Consider the following 23,260-nt stretch of genomic DNA (forward strand, 5'->3'; position numbering starts at 1 on the left):
TGCATGTGAAAAAGAAAACAGCCCTACTCAAAATATTTGGTCAGAGTATCCATAGAACGTAATGTATCCAAACACGTCCTGTGTACTGAAAGTCCGCTTTTAATTAAAGTCCCCATATGTGGCAAAACCACCTCATCCCTCCAAAATACCCTAACTCTTCCCAAAGCTGGTGAACACCACACCCATCCCAAAGCTGGGAAACTCAAAACCCTTCCCCAAATCCGCTAAGCACCACATTCCCTCCCCCAAAACCCCTAAAAACACCACACCCCTCCCCTAAACAACACACCCCTACCCAAGCCACAGTACTTAACTCCAATATTGACAAGTGGTTATGTAGTGTGATACATGAACCAAACAAGGATTGGTATTGACTGAAAAACTGTTAACTGATATTTATTGATGAATATAAGCAACAGATGAGTACCCAGCTTTGCAGAATCTCACTGAGTAAGGGCTACTGTGGAATTATGGTAAGTGGGTAAGTATAAATCATTTGGTATTGTAGGTATAAATCATTCGGAATTGTTGGAAGTTCCTTAGAAAACAACTAGAAATAAGGTTTGGCCTAGGCCATGTTACCTTTGTATATTCGACATGTGGTATGACCCCTTCAGTTTTGACAACAGACTCAGGAAAATTTGTGTTACCTTAATAGTTACCACCATTAATTTAGCTAGAAAGGAAACACCATCTCCCTTGACCCCTCCCCATTTTGTCTCTCTTACCCCTCCCATACGCAGCTCTCAGTAATTTCACATTTTACGTAATCATATATTAGAATTAGGGACAAAATTTCTTCCAAACCTTAGCACAACTTAAATTACGCCACAAAACCTAGCATTCCTAATAGACCGTACACTAAAGGAATGGGTTCCACTACATTGAAAACGATTTGAGTGAAGTCTTGTCTGTAGTAGCCCATAGCATGCAAACGGCTTGGCGAAAGTCTACCTAAATTCAAAATGGCGGCGACAGCAACAAAATCGCCGAGTCGAGGTAATCGTTTTGTGACTGGCCGTCTTAGACAACCATTTCACCTAATCTTTACAGCATCATGTAGGAGAGTACAAGATCCACAAATGGGAGAACTTTTTTGCTGTAACTCTCTTTCGTTGGTTCGTTTTGACCTATTTTGTGTCAGTTAGGAATACATGTGTGAGGACGAAGTTGGATTGCAATCGTTGTTTCATAGGTTTTCGTTGATTTTTTCTCGGGTATCTTTGCCCTACCATACATTGGAATTACTTTTAATCCATTCTGTGAGGTTCCGGTAAGTTGTAAACTATCAATGTCTGTAAATTCTGTGAGTGAAACGTAGGACCGACTTTACGTAAAATGCGGGCAAATTCAAATTTAATGATATGCGTAATCGTTGATCATTCTTCGAGGTCACGGGGTCAGACTCCCAACTGTGTAGGCCAGGAATAGCAACAAACAGCTTAGGTTATATCTCCTAATGAGTCCTGACTGTGAATGTGAATAGAGTATTAAAGTGAAGGTATCCAGCTATAGGCCAGGAATAGCAACAAACAGCCTAGGTTAAATCTCCTAATGAGTCCTGATTCTGAAAGTGAATAGAGTATTCAAGTGAAGATATCCAGTAGTAGGCCAGGAATAGCAACAAACAGCCTAGGTTAAATCTCCTAATGAGTCCTGATTCTGAAAGTGAATAAAGTATTCAAGTGAAGATATCCAATAGTAGGCCAGGAATAGCAACAAACAGCCTAGGTCATATCTCCTAATGAGTCCTGACTGTGAAAGTGGGTAGAGCATTAAAGTGAAGGTATCCAGTATGAGGGGATGAAGCTGGAGATTGGAGGGGTGGGGTAGGGGGTGGGGAGGGTATAATGTATGCAAGGGGAGGAGGGGATGCATACCATCTGATGGATTAATTTCTTGTTCATGACTATAGAATTACCCAGGCTAGTATTTATCTTGGATGTGTACTACTCACTGTAAGTGCATAGGCCTGCAGAAGTAAATATATTGATAGTTAGTGTTGGCCTGAGCTGGGGCTAATTCTACATAATACAAACACTATAGAATACACAATGTCAAGCAATAATTTTGAAATGTTATAGAAGATATGTCCTACTGTATAAGAGCATTGCTGTTTTAATGGATTTACAGTAGCATGCTTTACACTGTATTTTGTAGTGGAATTGCATTAGTAGACTGTCGTGAGTACATCCATTTTAAAACCCATCACTCAATGGACATCAGATCCCGATCAAGTAGAGGTCTTCCTTATTATCTAGCTTTTACTGAAATATGAAGCTTCTCATAATGTGTCTGCTGTTCATCATACAACGACTAAATCACTTGTTAGAGTGCCTATTGAGGATGTTATTGAGCATATGATGATAGTATCATGTACTGTAGAGTACAATTAAAAAGTTCATTGATAATACTAGTTATTAAACAATCTGAGACTTGATGGTAGTAACTTGTGTACATAGTAGACAATTGATTCAACTTGAAACAATGGCATTGATTAATTTACAGTAGAAGCAATGATGAAAGATTCGGATTTAATTACTGTATCAATTCATGTACTGTACAAATATGATCCAAGCTCTCCAGATAAGTATTATTACAGACCCATGAATATGGAATGAATAATGTCTATAAAGATGTTGTGACAGGATGTTGATGTTGTGACAGGATGTTAAGTTTCTTAATTTATGGATCATTGAAATCAACCTTTTTGAAATGAAAGTTAAAATGTTGATAATGAAACTTTGAGGAACAATTAATTACATATATTGGCAATTCTAACCAGCCACTTGACTATCAAGGACCAAAGTAAAACACTTGATAAACTCTTTTAAATGGTAGAATAATTGTTAACTGAAGTTCAAAGTACTGCTCTGATGGCCATAGAAGTTATCCTTGAAATCTCAAGTGGATTACAGGCAAATATTTATATGTAGCTGATTGAAAGAAGAGATGAACAAAGTTAGTTTGATCCTTGTGTTGAGTGCAGATGCATGGGACTCATGTTTGATGTACATTCTGTGTTCCCATCTGAGTCAAGTAGACGATTGAAGCATGTAACACAGTTTGTTATCTTCCATGTTAAACCCATGACGCAGCAGATATACATACTTTATTTCTGTGCAAAGTCAGTTTCGAATAATCCCTGGAGAAGAACAGCAAATGGTACTTCCATGAGGACAATTTAGTAAGTTGTTTTGTTGTTTTGTTTTTGTTGTTATTTCTTTTAAATAAAAAAAAGTTAAAGATGTAGTTAATTAGCAGAAGAAGGTCAGGACCATAAGATGTTATTTAGGATCTACGACGATAATTTGTGACTTATTGTAAGATAACATACATGTAGAAATTCAATGAAACATTCACTAAGAAGATGAATTCCTAGATTAAGTTCCTCTTTTACACAAGCCAAACATCATTTTGCCTCTGAACCTTCTTTTATGTTTTAATTTTTTTTTATGTCAATTTCACTCCTGTTACAATTTGTTGATCACCAACCAGTGTCACAGTTTTTTTTTTCCCCTTTCACAAAACTCACCATATTTCTTTCGCAAAGCTTATTTTTCTTCAATGTTCTCTGTGAAATTAAGTCAGCAGAGATATTGTTTGATATTGACATGTAAAATTTAAGGTAAACCGCCAAACACACAAACATGGTGAAAATATTTACAAAGGTAACAGTTCTGTGTATAATTGGAAAAACGGGCTGTGACATTTATCACACCATGCGGTATCATGGTAAACATACGGAACTGATGAAAGATGAATTTTGTACTTCATATGACCTGTGCTATTGCAAGCTACTTTGATATATTTGATATCTGAACAGGTAGAATTTTAAACACTCTGGAATTTTCAATTTCTTGCCAAAGGCAGGTCACACTTGCAGCCTGTTTTAGTTGGGTGGTTAGTCGTACATACATTACAGTGTGTTACGACATTGTATCGGAGTTGTAGGCACGTTTGCATCATTAATGGTCTAGTGGTATTAATATTTACATAGCCAGGTGTGAATTATAGAATTTCTTCCCTCCCTGAGACAGGTGCTGCCATCATAGCAGTGGTCGGTTATTTAACTACAGTGTCTTCTATGGATACACTTCTATCAGCTGCATCATCCAAAATGTCATAGATTTAATACCCTCAAAAATTTCATATTCCGTTTCCCAGGAAATTGACAGCCCACCATAAATTAGGAATGTTTGTTTCACCACATGCCAAGTTTGATTTGGAAGTAGTGTCTTTATGAAATTAGGATTGCAGGGAGTAGCAAACTATAACAGCTCCCTTGCTATGTTGAGGTTAATCAAGATGGCTGATGTATCCCAATGAAATGTGGTGACTGTTTGTTGGAGGACTGTATGAAATGAGTTATGTACCCCCTGGTGCATATACAGACTGAGAACCTGCCTGCTGGAGAATATGTGTAAAGGGAAAGGTTTATCATTAGTCCACTAGTATCTAAGACAGTAGGAGTTCTCTTTAATCAGTCAGAAGGTGTCTCTGTTCAGTATCACACGCTTCCATGAATATTGGTTTTGAATTGCCAGGCAATTTGAAGAGGATCTAAAACTATCACTCCAGTTACAGGTTTGATAGGGCTTTTAAATATGTAGAGGAAACAGCATTCAATATTCAGAATAAAATGTCAGGAGAATTTAAGAAAGACTTTGTAATACATTCAATTGGATAACAACCGCCTGCTACTGTATTTCTCAGTTATTCATTATTCCTGGATTGATATGTCTGAAGTAAATTGTACCCCATAGGAGAAGAAAAGTGTGACAAATGTCACACAGTTTATACCTAGGAAAATGGAGCCTTGGGAATTCCTTAAATATTAAATAGAAAGTTGATTAGGCCCCATTATGTACTGTAATTTTGCTACATGCGAATTATGCCATTTAGTTTCCTTGAATGAGTTTGTTTGTGAGCTGTTTTGAACTGTTGTGTGCATTATCAACAGTCACAGTTATATATGACTATATATACAGTCTTGTAGTTTTTGTACTATGCACAGATATGTTTGCAGCTGTACAGCCTTCATGTGCATACATTGATGTATCTTTGTTTATGAGAGAGATTTTGGAGATGCTATGAACAGTGCCAATCATAAATCAGTTTATTAACCCTTGGTTATTGTCTCTGTTCAAAATATGCACTCCAATTCACCCCAGCCTACAAGAATTGGTAACATTTTATATCCCTGTGCTACTTACCACGTCCAGGATTGTGAGCCTTTCCCTCCCCTCTCCTGTGCCTCCTCTTATCCCTCCTGAGCCTCCTCTTACCCCTCTCCTGTCCCTCCTCTTGCGCCTCCTCTTATCCCTCTTCCCCATTCCTTTTATTCTTCTTCCTTGCCCATTCCATCCTTTCCCTTTCCCTAAGTTTCCTTTAAATATGGAAAAATCACTTCATCAGTTATAGGAGAATGGAAATCTTTAGACCATGTTGATATTTAATTTCAGATCATAGCTCTATAGGGACAACTGGTGCTGCTACAAACTATTGTACTCTGAAACACCCCCAGTCTCATCAGCTGGTCTGACCTCTTTGAGAGTAAATTTCACCCATGGTCCTCCTCCACTGAATAGAAATCCAAGGGTGCAGGGTAGTAAAGTTCTCCAACTGTTTGCTAACTAATGATCTACACGGAGAGATGTATGGCAAGTGCTGTAAATGTGTATTTTGTAGTATTGTCAGTTTCAATCAGTTTCTAGTTCAAGTACATTTAGGATTCTGTCATCACCAATTGAACTCAGAGAGTGTGGATTGGTTCCAACAAGTTCATCAGTAGATAAGAGTGTGTTGGTATATAGTGTACAGACACCGATCTTTCTTATAATACATTCGCTGGCGAATGTTTCTGTGACATATCTTTGTTAAGTCAAAGTTAAAATTAAGTGGAAATGAATTATTACTGACAATGTTTAGTGTGTCTATGGAAACAGAATTGCTCAGGCCTCAGTTCAGTTTAGATTGAAGCCACAATCACTTAAATAGATATAACACAGTGGTTATGCTGACAGTGCTGCGGTGTCAGCATTAGATTGAATCTATAATCAATGATAGAGTTATGCATAACTTCATGTGGGAGAGAGGAGGATGTATGTACAGAAGCTTGAACTTAAGATTGAATCTATAATCAATAATAGAGTTATGCATAACTTCATATGGGAGAGAGGAGGATGTATGTACAGAAGCTTGACCTTTAGATTAAACCTATAATCAATAATAGATTTATGCATACTTAATGGATTTATATACTGTAGCTTGAACTTTCGATTGCATCTATAACTAATAATAGATTTGTGCATAATTAATGGGTTTGTATACTGTAGCTTGAATTTTTGATTGAATCTATAATCAATAATAGATGTATGCATACTTAATGAGTTCGTTTACTGCAGCTTGAACTTTCGATTGAATCTATAATCAATAATAGATTTTTAAATAGGTGTGTATCTGGCAGCTTGAATTTTAAATTGAATCTGTAATCAATAATTGATTTGTGCATACTAAAATAGGTGTGTATCTGACAGCTTGAACTTAGATTGAATCTATAATCAATAATAGATTTGTGCATTCCTAATAGGTGTGTGTACTGTAGCTTGAACTTTCGATTGAATATATAACCAATCATAGATTTTTAAATAGGTGTGTATCTGGCAGCTTGAACTTTAAATTGAATATATAATCAACAATAGATTTGTGCATACTAAAAATAGGTGTGTATCTGACAGCTTCGACTTAGATTGAATCTATAATCAATAATAGATTTGTGCATACCTAATAGGTGTGTGTACTGTAGCTTGAACTTTGATTGGATTTCATTTACTGTACAATCACATCTTTTACAGATTAAGTGGTAGAATAGTACTGTACTACGGTACTAGGCTAATTGTAAAATGAATCTGTAATCACATAAATTTAAGTAATTAAGGCAATAGGTCCATTGTCATGTTACATCTACCATGTACAGTAACATGTCAGTTTAATGTCCCTTAACTATGGAAGAGTGATTTACTTATACTCAGGACTACAAATACCCAGTCATCCTTGATCCACCTTCCCCTTTCCTTCCTTGAGCAAAAGTATTTTCGAAAATATGTTAATAATCCTTTTTCTGTAGTCTTCATAATTATATACCTGTTCTAAATCCAGCTGGTTTCTGTGTAAATGTGTGTGTGTGTGTCTGTAGATTGTAATTCCATATGTTGATGCACCCAAGCTATCTGTCATTGCATGTATTAATTCCAATTTCATGAAAGCTCTCTCTGCCATGTTTTGAAAGAAGATGATTCTTGTAACAGCTGTAATTCTGATGGTTGCTACTCTTCACTTTACTTGATAGTCATGTAGTTTAATAGTAGTAGTAAGTAGTAGACTATGGAGCTGGTATTATTATTATTATGATTATTATGCACACCCTGAGCTAAACCTCGGGGCCAGAAGTTAATTCAATAGCAAGGTTTGTAGTAACTTAAAAACACATCTGTGCTACATGACTTCACCGGATTTTAATATGAAAAGAGAGCTTATGTTGAATGTACGCTGAAGGCAGGATAAACTCCTTATCAAAACATTCAATGGTTGCTGCGATCCCTGGGGAATGTATCTACACTGTAGAGTTTTGCTGCTACCCTTGAAGAATCCAATAATTATATTAGCTACTGCAGGCAATTACGAAAAGCAAATGAGAACTGGGCAGTTATGCTCTATGCTGAGATCATTGGGTTGAGTATGTAAATTAGTTGCAAGGCTAATGTAAAAAGCATAGCACACTTCCAGCACATTGAAGGAGTTTATGTGTATTCATTGGTTAAAAAGAGAGTGGAGAATACTAGGAGAGTTACTGCAGTGTATGTAAAGAGTCTATTAAAACTAAATTGAAGTATGTCTTAATGCCAACAATTAATTTTGATACCTTTGTAGATTGCCACTAACATTGCCATATAGTCTGCATTGATATTGTCTGCATTGTATTTCTATATTAATTTTATTGTTTGAGAAATGACCCTTAAATATCCGAGTCCCTTCAATCTAAAGAATCTAGGCTACTACACCCAGAGATTTGGCATATTTTAAGTTAAATATTTGGAAAATCAGAATAGAGCTAAAACATCAGTCTTAGATTCTTTCTTCTCTGACTACAGCATATCAAGACTAATAGCTATAGAAACATTATCTATACTAGCTTCTTTCTTCTTGGACTAGCTCATATCAAGATTAAAATTCACTGCATTCTTTAATTAAAGGGATCTGAAGAGTCCTTATGCTTCAGATTGCCCAAGGTAGCTAATAAATGATTTACTAACTGTGTTAAATCTGTGTGTTTCAACTCACTGGTATATATACAGTACTTAATGCAGTAACTTTAATTGACTGTTGCACATAGTTTATGAATAATCAGCAGAGTTTTACCAATTTCTACCGTACATACATGGACAGTATGTTAATGAAGAGAAAAATCAAGCTGTGCAACGAGAATTACACTATGGCCACTGCACTGCTGGACGGAAAATACAGGTATGTGAAAAAGTAAAAGGATACTTGAGCTGTTCTCAAGCAACTTGTGGTCAAATCCTGCAAGAAGCCAGGACCACAGGAAAATCAACTCACTTTGTGAAAATCAGTGTGACTCATGAAAAGCCATCAGTAAAGTATATATACATCGGGAATGGTAGATTCAGAGGGAAGACGAGATGGATAGAAGAGTGTGAAAGAAGAGTGCAATAGAACTAGAAGAGTGCAATAGAACTAGAAGAGTGCGATAGAAGAGTGCGATGGAAGAGTGCGATAGAAGGGTGCGATAGAAGAGTGCGATAGAAGAGTGCGAAGAAGAGTGTGATAGAAGAGTGCGATAGAAGAGTGCGAAGAAGAGTGCGAAGAAGAGTGTGATAGAAGAGTGCGATAGAAGGGTGCGATAGAAGAGTGCGATAGAAGAGTGCGAAGAAGAGTGTGATAGAAGAGTGCAATTGAAGAGTGCGAAGAAGAGTGTGATAGAAGAGTGCGATAGAAGAGTGCGATAGAAGAGTGCGATAGAAGAGTGCGATAGAAGAGTGCGATAGAAGAGTGCGAAGAAGAGTGTGATAGAAGAGTGCGATAGAAGAGTGCGATAGAAGAGTGCGATAGAAGAGTGCGAAGAAGAGTGTGATAGAAGAGTGCGATAGAAGAGTGCGAAGAAGAGTGTGATAGATGAGTGCGATAGAAGAGTGTGATAGAGCTAGAAGAGTGCGATAGAAGAGTGTGAAGAAGAGTGTGATAGATGAGTGCGATAGAAGAGTGTGATAGAACTAGAAGAGTGCGATAGAAGAGTGCGATAGAAGAGTGCGATAGAAGAGTGCGATAGAAGGGTGCAGTAGAAGAGTGCAGTAGAAGAGTGCGATAGAACTAGAAGAGTGCGATAGAAGAGTGCGATAGAAGAGTGCGATAGAAGAGTGCGAAGAAGAGTGTGATAGAAGAGTGTGATAGAAGAGTGCGATAGAAGAGTGCGAAGAAGAGTGTGATAGATGAGTGCGATAGAAGAGTGTGATAGAAGGGTGCGATAGAAGAGTGCGATAGAAGGGTGCAGTAGAAGAGTGCAGTAGAAGAGTGCGATAGAACTAGAAGAGTGCGATAGAAGAGTGCGATAGAAGAGTGCGATAGAAGAGTGCGAAGAAGAGTGTGATAGAAGAGTGTGATAGAAGAGTGCGATAGAAGAGTGCGAAGAAGAGTGTGATAGATGAGTGCGATAGAAGAGTGTGATAGAAGGGTGCGATAGAAGAGTGCGATAGAAGGGTGCAGTAGAAGAGTGCAGTAGAAGAGTGCGATAGAACTAGAAGAGTGCGATAGAACTAGAAGAGTGCGATAGAAGAGTGCGATAGAATAAATGAGTGCGATAGAAGAGTGTGATAGAAGAGTGCGATAGAAGAGTGCGATAGAGCTAGAAGAGTGCGATAGAAGAGTGCGATAGAAGGGTGCAGTAGAAGAGTGCGATAGAACTAGAAGAGTGCGATAGAAGAGTGCGATAGAACTAGAAGAGTGCGATAGAAGAGTGCGATGGAAGAGTGTGATAGAAGAGTGCGATAGAACCAGACCCATAAGCAATGTAGTTGGCTAGCAGCAGTTTCCATACAAATAAAAATAATAACGGTCTGCAGACAATTAAGTTAGCACAACAGATCTGATAGCCAAGAATCAGAAGTAGATAACCTTTCAAGATGCAGAAATACTGTCCTGGCTGAAATTTGTTATAGTTGCAAAGGAGTAAAATAAGGAGTTTTCTTGACATATCAAGTTGCAACCATTTTATAAACTAGCCTTTGCTGCGATTATAGAACTAAGAGAATCAGCATCACACAGAAAGTTGAACTACGCATGGCACATCGTTATTCATGGGAGTGCCCCATGTTAGCAGCTGGTGAGGATCTGAAGAGGGTTAACATATCCCATTGAGAATAGTTTAAAATGTAGACAATGATATCAAATCATTAGTTTGAAGCTGCTGAGCAAAGGCTGCAACCCTACATGTCAGTTGAACAGATTTTAGTCAGTCATTCTTAATTTGTGTGTAGACTTGACGACCTACATGGATGGAAAGATTGGATGCAAGTAAAGAAATGGAGAAGAGCTAAATATTTGGTCAGACATAAACCACCATTCTTAACTGATATAAAAGAGGAGCTTATTCTTAACATCCACGTGTCAATTCCTTTCTACCGTTTACAAGATAGGGATATTTGAAGGAATTTTATCATAAGTGACGATAATAAAAAATAAGGATATCAAAGTTGCACAATAACAACAACATACTTTGTTTGGCTATTTTTTTTTTGTTGCATTCACTCTCTTGCATTCATAATCTATCCCACTTTTAATTTGGATGCAATTAATTTGAAGAGCGAAAATATATTTTGTCAATATGCATTACGTCTGATTGTGTCATGTATATATCTGGTACAAAATGTGTCAACATCAAATGTTGTTATGAACTTTAAAAAAAATGACACATAGGAAATAAAACGATTGCAAAATTTACCAGGATGTTAGACACATTAGCATTGTTTCCTTTTATTAGTCATAATGAAAGGCACTTCTGTAAGGCTCCACTTATCTCTCGATTATTACAACAGTCTCTTTTACCCAGCTGCTGGCTGTACAGTAGGTTTGTGATTTAACCTGGACAGTATTGTAATGTAATGTTGTGATGAGTGATATTATTGTGGGGGGGGAGGGGGTCTAATACCCCCATGGGATGTAACCTAATGTTGTACATTAATGTATGATTGGGTTAATGATTACCACACTGGGGAGGATGACCGATCTGAGCGTACACTTTAAACTGATTGTAGCTGTTATTTACTGAGTAAACACTCATGAGGAGCCAGTTATTACACGTAGCTAAGTGTCTTCTCATCCTCAACTTAATTAGAGAGCTAGAGAGTCGTTTCATGAAGGTTTTGAATTCTCTGAAGTTAGTCACTCACTTTGGAAACTCAGTTTAAAGTCACAAGAGGTTTGAGTTGGGGGAGGGGGGCAGAGTAGTTGAGGGAATGGAGGGGTGGCTGCCTATAATACCTGTCAATAGGAGTATTCTTGCTTTAAATTAGCTAAACAATGGATGCAAATCATATTCCTGTTTTTGTTTATGTGAATTTAGGAGGCTAATTGAAACATGTCTATAGTTGTATTAAAGCCAGTGCAGTAATGTACTGTACATTTTTATTCTCCACTAGACAACAGTTTCACACATTCATACTAGTCTGAGAATATATTACATTGAAGTCCAGTTAAGGTAAATTTAAAACTTTGCAGGTACCTCTGGAACTTACCACGTTGATTATGTGTTATTGTCCACATGATCACTGCCATAGTGGCCTCCTCATCCATGATGGCCTGTTATAAAATTCAGTGATTGATTATGTGTTATTGTCCACATTATCCCTGCCATAGTGGCCTCCTCATCCATGATGGGGGGTAAAACACTCAATGATTGATTATGTGTTATTGTCCACATTATCCCTGTCATAGTGGCCTCCTGATCCATGATGGGGTATGAGACTCAGTGATTGATTATGTGTTATTGTCCACATTATCCCTGTCAGAGTGGCCTCCTGATCCATGATGGGGGTGTAAAGCTTAGTGATTGATTATGTGTTATTGTCCACATTATCCCTGTCATAGTGGCCTCCTCGTCCATGATGGGGTATGAGACTCAGTGATTGTTTACGGTCAATTGGGCTGCTGGTCTCCAGAGTACAAACCTACCTCCTCTAACTCATTCAACAGAGTGCTATTGAAAAGTACCTCATTATTCTGAGGCAGTCTCTTTTATTGATGTCTGGGAGACTTGATGCATTATATGGCTTCGGGTTTTCCTGGTATTATCTGCGGAGCTATCAATATCCGTAATTACTTGTATGGGTAGGTGTATCATACTTAAAACCAGGGCTTCTGCAGGTTTCTGCACTAGCAGGTAGTTGTGATATGTTGCATGGTTGTAATGTCAGGACAATACCGAAAAGAAAGAATTTCAAATATAGCACTATTAGTCACTTGGCACCGTAAAAGAAGAGGCTGAAAGTGGTCAGGAATGTGGGAGGGAGAAGGATATAGCAGTGGGAGATGTCTTATTTAGAAAGAAGTGAACATATTAATAAAGACATAATTAAAAAGAATTTACAGTAGTCCAGCACTTTATACACATGTTATAGGCTATCTCATTGTAATCTGCTACGGTACAGTCATATCAGTTGCCAGCCCAGGTTTCAATACTATAGCCACTAGTGGTGCTTTCTACTCAGTGGTTCTAGTTTCTGTATTCAGTGACTCCAGGCCTCCTTCCCTTATCTCCCCGTCTCACCTAGTTCCTGGTCACCCGACCTTGAGACCCAGCCCCTACATCCCTCCCCCAGAGAGCTCATACCAGACTTGGTAATTGAGAAAGACCAATTACAAACTAAGACTGATGATAACTGATGGTTAACTTCAAAGCAGATACCAACACAACCAATGTACCTTATATTGTACATTTATCACATGAGATGCGAATACTTCATGAATCCTGAGACACGTTTTAACGTGAATGTGAATTGACGCTGGAATATATTTCTGGCTAATTCAGAGTGTCTCCATCCTTGGGTGATAAATTGTATTTATTTGAAAGCGATCACAAACATGACTGTACTGTAACATACCACCTTGCGAGTGATGGATGCTCTTACTATAATTAATCTGTCAATATTCTTCCCACAGTACACAGTACCAATACATATTGCCTGCTGATTAGATACACTGTCTTCTCCTCTTGCTAATTTCAACAGCCGTGAACATTGTCATCAAAATGTTCATAAAATGTAACTGAATTTTGATTGATGTGGGTGTATGGCAGTGAGACTATATCCATAGACACTGTACCTACTGTACTTGTATCTAGTGAGGGTTTAGAGCTGATGTGATACAGTGTAAATCATTCTATTATTACTCAAGTTGTGCAGTGTCAAAAATCAGTGTATGTTTAAATATACTGTCTGACAAGGGCTTAGATTCACTGATTTATAAAAAAGAATTCAAGATCATTTATGGGTTATTACCTTTATTATTTAATTACTACATTTCAACCTGCTTGTTATAAAGTACTATCCTTCTAGTGCACTAATACTGCTATACAGTACATGTCTGTGCTTGTATAGCCATCTGCCCATTTGTGCAGCATTTGGTGATACCATACCAGGTAAAATTATTCCTTGTTTTGTTCTTGTTCTGAACTGCTGTTATGATCAGTCATTCACTTGTGTTTTGGATTCATGACAGTAGAAGTAAGATATATTTAATGTGGATATTGTTGGTCTGTCAACAAATACTGATGAGCAGTATTAACTGGCAGTTTGATCAAACTCATTGTTGTCTGAACTGCAGGTGTTATAGCCCCTGAAGCTACTATGGGGTCAGAGGTCAACAGGGCAAAGAATGTGTAAAGAATACTCCTACTAGTGTGGTTTAGTTTCATATCAATTATAGGGTGTAGGTCCATTTAGACCTGGTGGGATTTGAAATATATCAACCACATAAATTGATATGTGAAGGTGAATGGGTTTTGTAGCTTTTTGACCAGAATTAACATTAGCAACACATAATGAAATGGTATGCAGAGGTCAATGAAACTTGTATCATTTGATCAGAATTATATTAGCAAAAAAGTGAAATGATATGTGAGTTGAACACATACTTTATCATTTCACCACTGGGTTGAGTTGATAACACATAAAATGGCATGTAGCAATTTATGGGTCCTGGATCATTGACCAGAATGGATAAAACCAAAATGGTATGTAATAATTTGACCAGAATTAATAAGCAGCACATTTCAAACAGTAGTCTATGTTTTAAAGTTTTTAAGATTCATATACTTGATTGCTATTGGTAACACTACTGTAGTATTTACTTTTACCATAGAAATGTTCATTGCCCCCAAAAAATAAAAATCATGAAAATTTCATCACTTCTTTGTGGTCATATGACTTAAATACATTACATCACCCAAACTTAGCTTGATATTGCTGACTTAAATACATGACATCACCCAAACAGAGCTTGATATTGCTAAATACCAGTGTTGGTGAACCAACTGTGTGATTGTATGGAGTATTCCATTGACTTTAAAAGCTTCATTACTTAATGCTGTAAGCAGCACATAAACAGGAATTTATAATGCTGATTTAATTAATGGAAGTATAGTGTATGAAATTTAATGATGGAAACATAAAATAGAAATGAATGCATTTGGGCATTACATTATGTAACGCTATAAACAAGTAAACTAGTCAAGGATACCGTAGCAATTAAATAGATGCTGGCAACATATAATGTTTTATGTATAGATGTAAAATAAATGAAGCATGCTGAAGTGGAAATTGTTATGTTGTTGTTTTGATGAAAAGTGTGTAATGTTGAAAAGATGTTATGAGCTGTTTCTATTCTGTCAATAGGAACTTGTGCAGCATGTATTTTGCATGTACTTTGCATGTGTTTTGCATGTGTTTTGCATGTATTTCACACATGTATTTGAATGTTCAGTATTGTGCATGTATTGTTGGAGCATTTGTGCATTTTCAAGAGATGTTTTGATTTGAGAATAATACAGAACCTACAATAATTGAAGGAGGTCTCATAATTGTGTGATCCTTTCGTCAGGTGTGATGTAGTTCTATGGATAATCAGCCGTTAATCCACCCCGGCGACCCCAACTTTGTGGTTACACACACAGGTCGATGTACTGTATGTCGCAATTAACCGATTTATTTATCGCAGAATAAGGAGCTGCAAAAAGAAACTATATTTATGCTACCTCTTTGGAGATAGAGTGTTTGAAGTGATCATTATCCATTTATTACGGTGAAGTCGAAGGCTGAGGGTGTAAGTATAACAGGACTACAGGGAAAAACTGTGTCCTTTGTCAAGTTGACAAATAACATGTGACACAGTAAGAAGTAATATCATCGTAATTCGAATTGTCAACTTGACTATAACCATATTTTTGACATGTTGTCAAGTTAAGTGGAATGCAGTAACTCCACAAGTTGATACTTTTTACCAATTTTATATGTTATCATAACTTGTCAACCTGGATAAAAATCATATTTTGGACTGGATGTGCAGTTATGTGCAACACATCAGTAACTGGACAATTTGGTAGTTTTCACCAAGTTACAATATTATGATATTGTAGTTATGTGCAACACATCAGTAATTGGACAGTTTGGTAGTTTTCACCAAGTTATAACATTATAATATTGTAGTTATGTGCAACACATCAGTAACTGGACAGTTTGGTAGTTTCACCAAGTAATAATATCATCTACTCGACATATCATATGTTTGACTTCTTGTCAAGTTACGTTCAGCTCATCAATTTTCGTCAAGATGTAAGAAAAAAAAGCGTAACTTATCAAAAAAAAGTCATATATTTGACATGTATTCAAGTTATGTACAACAAAGCAACTGGACAATTCACTCATTTTCTTCAAGATGTAATAATGTTAGCATAACTCATGAACAAGACATTATATTTAAATTTTTTGTGATGTCCTGTTAAAGTGACACGCTACTGTAAGCAAACTTCTCTCCTGTCTGTCCAGACCCACGTGGCTTAGTGAATAGCTACTTTTCTTGTCAAAGGTTGAATTCTGCGACCAACTTCATCAACATCACACATTTTCTGATGTGCTTTGTTGTTGTGTTCATACCAGTCCTTACCAAAATGTCTGGAAAAATCTAAAAACCTCAGACAGAAAATTCAAACCAATCTGTTTACTATGGATCTGCAACCTTTTATTCATGCAGCTAATTCTTAAGTTTATTGTGACAATGTCTGTAATGCCTAGCAATGCCATTACACAAAGTGGGTCATTAGCTTCATGTTAAGTTACATTTCAAATCATGAAGTCAAATTAGAGAAATGTTAAAGTGTTTTGTAATCTGCTAATGACATGGGATTATGAATGATATAGTTTCTTGTCGTCAATATGTTGATAATCGATATGAAATTGGTTAATTACCAACTCATTAACATTCGGTTTGGTTAGTAACAGTCTAAGGAGGATATCCTGGTTTTCATCAATTGCATTAATGTTCTGAGTCAGTACTCTGTAGTTTTGGTAAAAAATTAATGACCAAACTGAAGGAAAATTGCTGTAACTTTATAAAATGTTTTGCATAATGAAACGATGCTTCGTGTTTATAACTTGAAGAGGCTGTAAGATTAGTGGCAATTAGGTTCAGTGTACAGCAATGTTGTGTACTGTAAGAAAGCACATTGAATCCTTCTAGTTTGCAAACCTACATACAGCATGGTTGGATTCCATACAGCATGAACAGCTATTTATGGCAGCTTAGTATAAGCCCTGCACAGAATCCTCTCTGTTTGCAGTACTTTATGCCATGAGCAAACTTTATAAACATTGACATTGCTATGCAAATTAGTAACAGTAAGCCGGCTTTAAATGCACAGTAACTATCGTTTTATATTTTTCGTTTTATCTTCTTGTCTGGGAGACATATAGTGCAGTGAGGCATTGTAGAGAATCAAATAAAATAGTCATATATAGATATACAGTCCATATATTTATAATATATAAATATATATTTATGTTTAAGAAGCTACTTGTAAAGAAACATCTTCTAAAACCAGCAGGATATATTTTTTTTATTCTACAGAAACATTTGTTTGATAAAGTAATGTCTATACTAAGGTACTACATGGGTATAATGACCAAGATGTGTAGTAATCTTGTTGTTGTTGTTGGGAGAAAACAAAGGCCATCAGCTAATAGCTCAAGTTAATCAATCATCGTTCATAGAAATTAGGAGGAAGAAAACAAAACAACAGATGAGTGAGAATAACAGAATTAATACCAGTGATCTGAAATCATAAGTTGGTCTGGTGATTTTGTGCGTTAAAAACCTAAATATTGGAATTATAATATAGCAGGAGTCCTGATTCCATTTGAGCACTTATTATTAAGGACTGTACAGTAGTCATAACCTTCTTAAGACAGTTTCATTTTTATGTAGTTATCCAGGAGAATTGGCTTAGCTCATACTGTAGTTTAATTTCCTTGGATGTTCATTGCTTGGCACTAAATTGACTGATGCTTCCTGTAATAATTTCTCTCTGTGTAAACAAAACTTGCGATGCTGCACTTGTTCTGACTACACTTTATTAATACATTAGCCTCTTCCACTGTACCATACTGGCTTGCAGGGGATTGGCAATTGGACTGTCAATTTACGTTTCGGGAAATCAGTCATTTTAATCTCAGGTTCTTTCCTGCTTTCAGTTGTGATTGACATTAATAGCTGTGATACTATCTCTAGTGTTAAATTGCAGGATTCTGACTTTGTCTTGGAATTTGATGGATCATTCATGGATCAAAAAAGCTCTCTTTCTATGTCAAATTTGACAAGTTTCCAATGTAACCATCAGGCAGTCTTTGGCAAGTGTACATCTGAGTTAGAAGACAGTAGGATGGTTTCTGATTTTCATTTAGGTTTAAAACCTGTCGCCATGGCAACATCAAGAACTATCATACATTACAGAGGTCATATAATAAACATATTCAGGGTAAATGATTTGGATTTCTGGATTTATTGTAAAGTTAAACATTGTGCTTCTGAATGGACAGATGATAATGTGAGCATGATTATATACCATGCTCTGTATATGCACAAATTATATTAATGGCTATTTAATTGTAATTACTTAACTGTATAAATTTAAGAAATTTGAAGTGGTTGTCCCCAGGACAACCATCTCACCAATTTTTGGTTGTCCTGCTGAAATTTTGGTCGTCCTGTAAAGCTATAGTATTTTATCTTCGGAAAAAAAATACTTGTTTGGGACTCCTAAGAAACCGTGAATGTTGAACGATTTCATGGATTCTAGATAAGTAGCAAATTCTGTGTTTCTTTCTGTGGCCTTACTGGATTTTATTTTCTTATAAAGCTGACTGTAGTTAGATTGTATACATTAGTTAGGTACATGATGTTTTTCTGCAGAGCGTAACGATACCATAACCACGTGGTAATCTGTAGGTTCGTCATAGTACTGGCCAAGTGTTTCAGTTTCAGTAATGTTCTTAGCAAGAAAAAAAAAAATGCGCCCCAGGAACGCAAGCCCCCGAAAAATATTGCGTCCCGCTCGAACACCAATTATGGTTATTGTATGACCTAATACTAGTGTAGTATCACTGCCTATACTTTGTGAATGTTATACACAATATTATAATTTATAGGGCAGATAGCTCAGTGTCTTAGTTTCGGTGTTTGACAGGGGCGGCCCGGCCCACTCCTCCTTTGGCCCACCCTGCCGTTTAAAAAAAAATATCCCAAGCCCCCTCCTTCATCCGCCCTTTTACTTCCCTTTTCTCTTCCCTACATTTTACGCAAACTTCAATGTTCTAAAGTACAGAAGTTTACACACGAATGTTGCTCCAAAATAAACTCTACTAAAGCACATGGTCAATTGAACCGCGAAAAGGTTTTCAACAGAAACTACTGTGGTATGAATGCAATATGAAATTTCACATTAGCATCTGGGTCAGATCCAAAACCTCTGCCAATGTTATGGACGGAATTCACAGAGATAAAGTCCCATCAAAAATAGTGTGAGAGTTAGTATTTGGTAAGGTATGCATGATTGATCTAAGTTGGGATACCTCTACCATATAATGGAAAAAAATTAATTGGGTAGTGCAATATTAGTCTGTATATGCAAATTAGGTGTTCGTTATGGACGGAATCAGAAAAATGATCGATATCCACCAACCTTCATAGTGGGTCAAAACTCTGTGAAGTGTTCAGGATTTCAAAGTATCAGGTACTTTTCATCACAGGCCTGGTACCTTAGCTTTATCATACTCCCACTCATAATCTTCAATGTACCTCTATTAACCCACTACCCCAAACCAAAATTCTGTGTTATGGACGGAATGTACAACGTTATGGACGGAAGGTTTTGTCCTGATTTAGGATCAACTCTTGAATTGTGAAGTGTGTGTTATAAGTTAATACTTATGGCCAATATGTGTAATAATATCAAATAAAATTGAATTTATTATAAGAAGGGAAAGAGCTAGTCCTGAAATAGGAATTGTTATGGACGGAATGTTATGGACGGAAAGTATTGAATTAGCCTGAAATGAATTGCTACAGCACATGAAAAGTTTCACTCTTGCTGAAGGTACTCATCAGGTGGCTTTCAGCACTATAAGCAGAGGCTGTCAGTACTTTTCCCATTTGTTTTTTTCACTTTTGTGGCTTCACCTCCTTCAAACAATGCCAATGCAATCAAAGTTTCACCAGTCTGCAAAGCTTGTATGAAAGAAAACAACACATACAAATAAAACTGTGGACATGGGAGGCCTGTATGGTTGAACAGTCATGAAAATTTGAAATAGACTTTTCAATCTCAACAAAATACATCGATTCATATTTGTCAAAATTTTTCGTCACCATCACGGCTCACAATCTCTTTGAAACTTGTCCCTAATATATTCAACCATCTTTGTTGCAATTCCCACTTTGCTACTTGAAATTAGGAGGACAGGCTGTTCTAGTTTTCCCATGATCATTCCTAGTGGGATATTTGTCTCAGGTGATGGCCAGAAGAAAGTATTGGTAGGGCCCTTAGGGTGTAGGAAGGAGACAGACATCATTACTGTCAACTGATATTTGGTCCACCTTTTCCAACCACCAGTCTCCTTCATACACAAAAACCATGTTGCATAAGGATGACAACTTGGATTTATAAGGGTCATTCCGTGTCAAATCAAGAATGGCTGTTGCTGCACCCTCTCCAAAAATTCCCAAATTTTTTGTGTGATTGGACCATCATGAAATAAGCATATTCTGAAAATTTCAGTTGCATTGCTTTCCAATTGGCCGATTTATCACACTTTGAAATTCCGCAATTTGTCGCCACCATGGCATTTTCTTGACTTTTGAGGTCTCATTTCTCAGCAATTAACCATTCTAATACCTTTCTATTACAGATGCCTATAGAGTCTATCCCATAGAATAGGAAAATAAAAAATTAGGCTACAAAAATATTGTCTTGTGGAGTTAGGTTCACTTAAAAGTGTCAAAATATACGATTTTTGTACTTTTCACTAAAAAATGTGCTATTCTTAGTGATGAATTGCTCCTAAACCATTGCTTCAGGGTACTTGATTCTTTCAGAGGTTATTATGTCTGGTACAAACATTACAAAATAATGATTACAATGCTTTCCTATGATATGTTTGCAAGTTGTGCAACTCTAAAGTTGCTATTTCATGCTGCGATTCAGCATGAGGTAGGAGTTTTGATGCCAATTTTTTACCAAAGTAACCATGTTAGAGCTGTCATGGTTTTATACTTCAACTATAAGTATAAAGTTCTTACCCCTAAGCAAATTTCAGGGTTCTAGCTGTTCTCAATAATAATTTAAGAAGTTGTTAAGCTGCTCCGATGTACAAAAGAGGTCGTCTTTGACGGCCAATAACTCAAAATGCGTAATGTTGAAAAAATCTGATAATTTTTCCTGGAAGAGATATAGTACCACCCTGTTTGTACAAAAAATTTCAGGAGGGTGTTTTGCCTTATTTTGAAATGACAAATCCTCAAAGTTTGGGATTTTTACAGAAATTTCTTCTTTTTTTTTTTTTTAATTAGGGAAAACATCACCTGAAAGCCTAGAAAAATACTGCAATGTACATGTAAAAAAAGGTTTTCCATCCTAAATAACATTCATTCACATTTGATGTCTTTGATTTAACTTAATAAAAAACATTCTGCATAGTTTATCCAAAGAAAGTAATTTCCATCCATAACATTCACATTCCGTCCATAACGTTTTCCTAATTCCATCCATAACACTGATGTTTCATTGAACCCCAGCTTATCAATATGCAAGAATCTGGTAATTTTTCACTTCATCCTTAATGGCATTGATAACCTTCAGAAGATTACATGCAAATTTTATCACTGAAGTGAACTTTAAAATTGCCAGGAGATTAATGACATCAGGTAGCGTTATGGACGGAATTAATGATTTTCTTCTCGATTAGCATCTTAATTAGGGATGCCCTACTTAATTTTTCCAAAAACTATTTTGGAGAGATCAGTACCATAAACAATTATTCATGTGCAGATTCCTGTGAATTCCATCATTCCTTGCAGTTCAGTGGCACAAATTGCTGTTTCCGTCCTGGTTTAAGTGCATTGTTGATATAATTAAGCAGTACTCGTTAACAAAGAAACATACAAATTTAATTTTTTAGCCAAGCAAGCTTAAATTGTTCTTCTTTTGGACAAAACTATCAAAATTGATAACTATGATCATCTAAATTTTAGCCCTGAGGTTGACAGGTTTTGGATCTGACCCATCTCTTATTGCAGAGAAAAGAAACATACTGTGAGGTAAAATATCCTTTCAGGATCGGATATGTAAGCTTCCCACAAAATTCATAGATTGTCTCAACTCATAACATTTTCTGATCAAAACAATGTTTAAAATATTACGTGATAGTCTCAGAAACAATTCAAGTGCATCTTCGTACCACCAGTCATTGTTGTCAAAATGTACATTACAAATATGAGAAAAGGCCTAACGTTATGATATTTGAGTGCACACATATGATAGCCTTTACCACAAACGTTGTATCTCTACACAGGGGAAAGTAAACGTTGCAAGTAAATGTTGTTAAACAACTTACTTCGTGTTCATTGAGCACTGGAAATGCAAGAATGTTTGCAGGTAATCGGTAGGGACTATTAGCCAATCAAATCACGGGAATCTTGGTAAAGCACCATTGTCTATTTTTAGCATGAAAATCTCTGTAATAAAGTTTTGGTAACCCTGTACCTTGCGGTTGATTGTTATGATATATTTATTTTCAAACAAATTCAATGATCTGTAGGAGTAGGAGAACTTTTGGCTCTTGTCAGAAGAAGTTGTGGTTTTTGGAAAAGAACAAATTAAAGATGTTCATTCAAAAATGTGTTTTGTTATGTTTTCCGTTGACCCAGTTGTGAGTGTGTACTTGGTGTTTGTTTCTCAAAAAAAAATGTGGTGGTTGGGCGGGGTCTTTGCCAGTGGGGGTAAACCTGAACTCTGATTGGCCTTTGTTGACAAACGGACGGAACAGAAAATACCATGAATCTTGAACTGAGTGGTCCATGTCAATGTGAGGGATTGGCCTTCCTCAAGCTAATAGAACGTGCGTATACGTCTATGTATATTATTTATTAGATGAAGGTGGAGTTTGGAATGAGTTTCTTCTTATGTGAAATGTCATTTTACGTTTTTGGTTTGACGCTTGTTTCCGTGTCTTTTTCCTTTTGTTTCACGGAACATTAACCAGCCTTTTCGCAAGTTTTTGGTTGTCCGCCGGGCAACCAGTACTTCACGATTTGACAAGTTTTGGTTGCCCGGCAGGTAATTTGGTCGTCTCGGACGACCGGACGACCGCTAAATTTACACACTGCTTAATATGACAATTTAACATACAGTATAGCACAATAATTTGGTTTAAATACAAAAGGGATCAAAAGGTTACTTGTATGGAGCCAGTACTGTAACAATTATTTATACTCTATTGCCATGGTCCACAACCCTATTGGTCTAGGAAACCCAATATTTAGGTTGCAAATGATTTTCAATGGGTCATAAGGTTTTTTGTCAGAAATGGAAAAACATTTTTTTAACTGATCTTTGGTCAAATTATCAAAATACCAGACATCT

At 36.6% G+C, this 23,260-nt stretch overlaps 1 protein-coding gene across 3 annotated transcripts in view; it reads left to right on the top strand.

Moving 5' to 3' along the window:
- Positions 1-23,260, top strand: part of LOC139981128 (autism susceptibility gene 2 protein homolog) — a 175,701-nt gene that overhangs the window by 23,089 nt on the left and 129,352 nt on the right. Inside the window, exon 1 of one of the 3 annotated variants that reach the window (XM_071993313.1) lies at positions 3,002-3,187. The exons of the other annotated variants lie outside the window; for them this stretch is intronic. The gene's annotated coding sequence lies outside the window, so the exon portion shown is untranslated. Of the gene's footprint in view, positions 1-3,001; positions 3,188-23,260 lie in introns of those variants that run through there. 3 annotated transcript variants of the gene reach the window in all.

This window comes from Apostichopus japonicus, chromosome 15 (genome assembly GCF_037975245.1).
Source record: "Apostichopus japonicus isolate 1M-3 chromosome 15, ASM3797524v1, whole genome shotgun sequence".
NCBI classification, from domain to species: Eukaryota; Metazoa; Echinodermata; class Holothuroidea; order Aspidochirotida; family Stichopodidae; genus Apostichopus; species Apostichopus japonicus.